General features: G+C 48.9%; 1 long non-coding RNA gene across 1 annotated transcript in view; it reads right to left on the reverse strand.

Moving 5' to 3' along the window:
* Positions 1 to 5,794, reverse strand: part of LOC133227497 (uncharacterized) — a 57,601-nt gene that overhangs the window by 51,587 nt on the left and 220 nt on the right. The window lies entirely within an intron of this gene.

A 5,794-nucleotide genomic window follows, 5' to 3' on the forward strand; every position in this document is an offset into this window, starting at 1 on the left:
TAGGATTGACTGGTTTGATCTCCTTACAGTCCAAGGGACTCTCAAGAGTCTTCTTGATTTCCTTTAGGACTGACTAGTTTGATCTCCTTGCAGTCCAAGAGTCTTCTCCAACACCACAGTTCAAAAGCATCAATTCTTCAGCACTCAGCCTTCTTTAAGGACCAACTCTCACATCCATACATGACTACTGGAAAAGCCAAAGCTTTGACTAGACAGAACTTTTTTGGCAAAGTAATGTCTCTGCTTTTTAAAATGTTGTCTAGGTTGATCATAGCTTTTCTTCCAAGGAGCAAGAGTCTTTTAATCTCATGGCTGCCCATCTGCAGCGATTTTGGAACCCAAGAAAAAAAAAGCCTGACATTGTTTCCATTGTTTCCCCATCTATTTGCCATGAAGTGATGGGACTGGGTGCTATGATCTTAGCTTTCTGAATGTTGAGTTTTAAGCCAGCTTTTTCACTCTCCTCTTTCATTTTCATCAAGAGGCTCTTTAGTTCTGCTTCACTTTCTGCCATAAGAGTGGTGTCATCTGCATATCTGAGGTTACTGATATTTCTCCCAGCAATCTTGATTCCAGCTTGTGCTTCATGCAGCTTGGCATTTCACATGATGTACTCTGCATATAAGTAAAATAAGCAGGGTGACTAACAAAGGTCTGTCTAGTCAAAGCTATGGTTTTTCCAGTAGTCATATATGGACGTGAGAGTTGAACCATAAAGAAAGCTGAATGCCAAAGAATTGATGCTTTTGAACTGTGGCATTAGAGAAGACTCTTGAGAGTCCCTGGGACTGCAAGGAGATCCAATCAGTCAATCCTAAAGGAAATCATTCCTGAATATTCTTTGGAAGGACTGATGCTGAAGCTGAAATTCCAAAACTTTGGTCACCTGATTCGAAGAACTGACTCATTTGAAAAGATCCTGATGCTGGGAAAGATTTAAGGTGGGAGGAGAAGGGGATGACAGAGGATGAGATGGTTTGAGCAAGCTCTGAGAGTTGGTGATGTACTGGGAAGCCTGGCGTGCTGCAGTCCATGGAGTCATAGAGTCGGACACGACTGAGTGAGAGTCGGACACGACTGAGTGACTGAACTGAACTGAACTGAAGCAGGGTAACAATACACAGCCTTGATGTACTCCTTTCCCAATTTTGAACCAGTCCGTTGTTCCATGTCTGGTTCTAACTGTTGCTTCTTGACCTACATACAGGTTTTGCAGGAAGCAGGTAAGGTGGTTTGGTATTCCTATCTCTTTAAGAATTTTCCACAGTTTGTTGTGATCCACATAGTCAAAGACTTTAGTGTAATCAACAAAGCAGAAGTAGATGTTTTTCTGGAATTCTCTTGCTTTTCTATGGTCCAACAGATGTTGGAAATTTGATCTCTGGAGATCAGTGACCCCACAAGAGACTGAGCCAGCCTTACCCGTGAGTGTCCAGAGTCTCTGATGGAGATGTGGGTTGACTGTGGCCTTCCGTGGGGTCAGAGCACTGACTACAGCAGTCCTGGGAGGCTCCGTCCTCTGGAAGGAGGTCACCATTATTACCATTACCTCCACCAAAGTTTGGCCTCAGATTAAACTACAGGGAGGGAACACAGCCCCACCCATCAGCAGAAAATTGGATTAAAGATTTACTGAGCATGTCCTTGCCCACCAGAGCAAGACCCAGTTTTCCCTGCAGCCAGTCCCTCCCATCAGGAAGGATCCACAAGCCTCTTATCTTCATCCATCAGAGGGCAGACAGAATGAAAACCACAATCACCGGAAACTAACCAATCTGATCACATGGACCACAGCCTCGCCTAACTCAGTGAAACTATGATCTATGCCGTGTAGGGCCACCCAAGACAGATGGGTCATGGTGGAGAGTTCTGACAAAATATGGTCCACTGGAGAAGGGAATGGCAAACCACTTCAGCTTTCTTGCCTTGAGAACCCCATGGATAGTATGAAAAGGCAGAAAGATATGACATTGAAAGATGAACTCCCCAATAGCTCCAGAAGGAATGAAGAGGCTGGGCCAAAAAGGAAACAACACCCAGTCGTGGATGTGTCTGGTGGTGAAAGTAAAGTCCAATGCTGTAAAGAACAATATTGAATAGGAACCTGGAATGTTAGGTCCATGAATCAAGATAAATTGGAAGTGGTCAAACAGGAAATGGCAAGAGTGAACAACGATATTTTAGGAATCAGTGAACTAAAATGGACTGGAATGGGCGAATTTAATTCCGATGACCATATATCTACGACTGTGGGCAAGAATCCTTTAGAAGAAATGGAGTAGCCCTCATAGTCAACAAAAGAGTCTGAAATGCAGTACTTGGGTGCAATCTCAAAAATGACAATGATCTCCGTTTGTTTCCAAGACAAACCATTCAATATCACAGTAATCCAAGTCTATGCCCCAACCACTAATGCTGAAGAAGCTGAAGTTGAACAGTTCTATGAAGACCTACAAGACCTTCTAGCTGCTGCTGCTGCTGCTAAGTCACTTCAGTCGTGCCCGACTCTGTGTGACCCCATAGATGGCAGCCCACCAGGCTCCCCCGTCCCTGGGATTCTCCAGGCAAGAACACTGGAGTGGGTTGCCATTTCCTTCTCCAATGCATGAAAGTGAAAAGTGAAAGCGAAGTTGCTCAGTCGTGTCCGACCCTCAGTGACCCCACGGACTGCAGCCTACCAGGCCCCTCTGTCCATGGGATTTTCCAGGCAAGAGTACTGGAGTGGGGTGCCATTGCCTTCTCCGGTACCTTCTAGAACTAACACCAAAAAAAGATGTCCTTTTCATCATAGAGGAATGGAATGCAAAAGTAGGAAGTCAAAAAATACCTGGAGTAACAGGCAAGTTTGGCCTTGGAGTACAAAATGAAGCAGGGAAAAAGCTAACGGACTTTTGCCAAGAGAACGCACTGGTCATAGCAAACACCCTCTCCAACAACACAAGAGAAGACTCTATACATGGACATCACCAGATGGCCAACACTGAAATTGGACTGATTATATTCTTTGCAGCCAAAGATGGAGAAGCTCTATACAGTCAGCAGAAACAAGACCAGGAGCTGACTGTGGCTCAGATCATGAACTCCTTATTACCAAATTCAGACTTAAATTGAAGAAAGTAGGGAAAACCACTAGGCCATTCAGGTATGACCTAAATCAAATCCCTTATGATTATACATCTTAGAGTGTGAAGTCAAGTGGGCCTTAGGAAGCATCACGGCAAAAAAAGCTAGTGGAGGTGATGGACTTCCAGATGAGCTCTTTCAAATCCTAAAAGATGATACTGTTAAAGTGCTGCACTCAATATGCCAGCAAATTTGGAAAACTCGGCAGTGGCCACAGAACTGGAAAAGTCAGTTTTCACTCCAATCCCAAAGAAGGCAAAGGTGGGGAGTTATAGGCAAATATAGTTGTAGTCCTTAAGAACTCACTGTTTAATTGGCCGCAGGAGAGGCAGGGTGGCAGGAACAGGAAGCTAGCACTTGGTGAAATGTAACAGCTGACATTACAAAGACTGTAGGGCAAAAGGAGTGGAGGGGGCTTGCTGGGACTTGGGAGCTAGATAGATATTTTTCTGAGAAAGCTTCCTGGAGGAGGTAGACAATGTGATGGTGCTGGAAAACAGATGAGACAGAGAAAGAGAAGAAAGAGCACATAAGCAAAACTTTTTCACATGTGCCCTTCCAGATCCAGTTTAGTAATCACCTGCTCCATGAAGCCTTCCCAGGCAGAACTGTCTTCCCTCTCCCCTAGGCTCTCAAAGCACTCCTATTATAGAATGTACATTATTATTTGTTTCCTTACCTCTTTGTCTCTGCTCAAGGGCCTCACACCTAAGGAAGGAAGAAAGGAAGGAAGGAAAGAAGGAAGGCAGAAAGATTTGACTGTAAGGTGACTGGGTGCTGCATTCAAGGTGGGGTATAATATTTATATGTTCACAACTGTGTAACCACCCCCCAGATCAAGTTATAGAAAGCTTCTAGCATTCCAGACACTGTGGACTTCCTCACTGTATCAGAGTCAGTGTCAAGAGCTGAACCAGTAGGATGATATAACTGGGAAGTACCGTCTAAGAGAATTATGAAAGAATTTCAAACATCTGGGCTGCAGAAGCCAAGTGTGGGGGTGAGGTTATTATGTGTGTGAAGGACTAGCATGCACAAAGCACTTAGACTTGTCCTGTGGGTGGCAGTGGGGAGCCACAGGGAGAAGCATTTCAGTTCAGCATAAAACCTTTCCTACAACCAGAGCTGACTCTAACTGGAAGCAGACCCCCGGAAATGATAAGTGAGGTCCCTGTCACTAAGAGGCACCAGTCAAGCACTGTACTGATGAGCATTTATCAGCACTGATGGGGTGGGGACAGGGGACTCAACTGGAGATAGCTCCTTCCAACTCTGAGCTTCTGGAATTCTTTGAGAGTGGCAGAGAGGACTCAATTATTTTTCTCCCCCCTCCCCAGAGGATAACATTTTACTTAATTGCAAGTACTGTGCAGGCCCAACATAATCACTACCATCAACTATAGACAACCAAGCCAGAGGGACCCTGGGGCTCCCCACCCTGGGAGGACGGAGCAGACGCTAGGGTGCCCAGTGAGAGCGGACAGGCACGTGCAAGGGAAGCTGGCTGCCTCCACCACACGTCGAAGCAGCGTGGGGACACCCGCTCCCTGACCGCCTCGGCCCTTTCAGCCTTGGTGCCCTGTGCCCGGCGAGCGGCCATGACGTCATGGCTCCTGCCACCGCCAGAGCGCCTGGGTCAAGGTGACCTGAGGGGCCTTTCTGCTCTGCCCCAGAGGTCAGTGCAGGACAGGTGCCTGGCTCCCTCCTGAGCAGGACCACACAGGACCCAACAGCCACACGGCCACTGGGGGGGAGTAACAGCCTGTGTCAACTGCAGGCTCCTGGAAGGACTCCCAGTCTGGAGTTTAACACCCTCCCACTCCACCCCCCAGCCAGCTCTTCTTCCAGTGAAGAAAAAAAAAAAAAGCAATTTCCCCCAAAACTCTTTTTTTCTTTCCCTCGAGGACGATTTTAGAATGCCTCCAAGTCACTACCCTGCTCTTCCCACCCTCCTCTCGCCCCCTTCTCAATAAGGAGGAAAGGAGAGAGATGTGTTCCTCCATCCCACCTGGACAGGGCACCAAGGAGATGTGTCTCAGGCCCTTCTGCTGAGCTTAGAGCGATTACCTTTCTGGTGAAAGCCAGGAATACTCTGCCTAGGAAAAAAAAAAAAAAAAAAAACGTATGCAGGAGATTTTGCCTTCTATTCCAGGGGGAGACCGGGCGCTGTCGGACGCCCGAAGTCCATCAGTGAAGCCCCTAGTTTAGTGGGGAGGGATCGGGGTCCCTTCACTATGAAAGCACAGGCCAGAACGCTGTCTGCGAAGGGCTGGCAGCTCCAGCCTCAGAGAAGCGCCGGAAGACCCCGCTCGCCAGCCTCCGGGTGTCCTTACTGGGCGTCTCAGGCTCTCAGTTTGCCCAGTTCGCCAATGGGCGTCCAGGGCCCTCCGACCCTGCGGGGCCGGATAAGGAGACTGGAAAGACACGGAGCTGGATGGGGGACGGGGTGGGGGGGTGACAAGTGGCTCCCGGAGGGTCTCCCGCAGCCGGGGGAGGGTGGGAACCTGGGTGTGGGGAGGCGGCGAGACCCGCGACTGGCACAGCGCGGGCCCGGACGCGGCGCTCCCTGGGCCCGAGGGCGGGGCCCCTCGCCGGGCGGCCCCTCCCCGCCCGCCCCCGCCCCTCCCCCGGCCCTGGGCTCCCCGGCCGGCTGGCCCTCCCGCCGGCGGGC

This window comes from Bos javanicus, chromosome 16 (genome assembly GCF_032452875.1).
Source record: "Bos javanicus breed banteng chromosome 16, ARS-OSU_banteng_1.0, whole genome shotgun sequence".
Classification (NCBI taxonomy): Eukaryota; Metazoa; Chordata; class Mammalia; order Artiodactyla; family Bovidae; genus Bos; species Bos javanicus.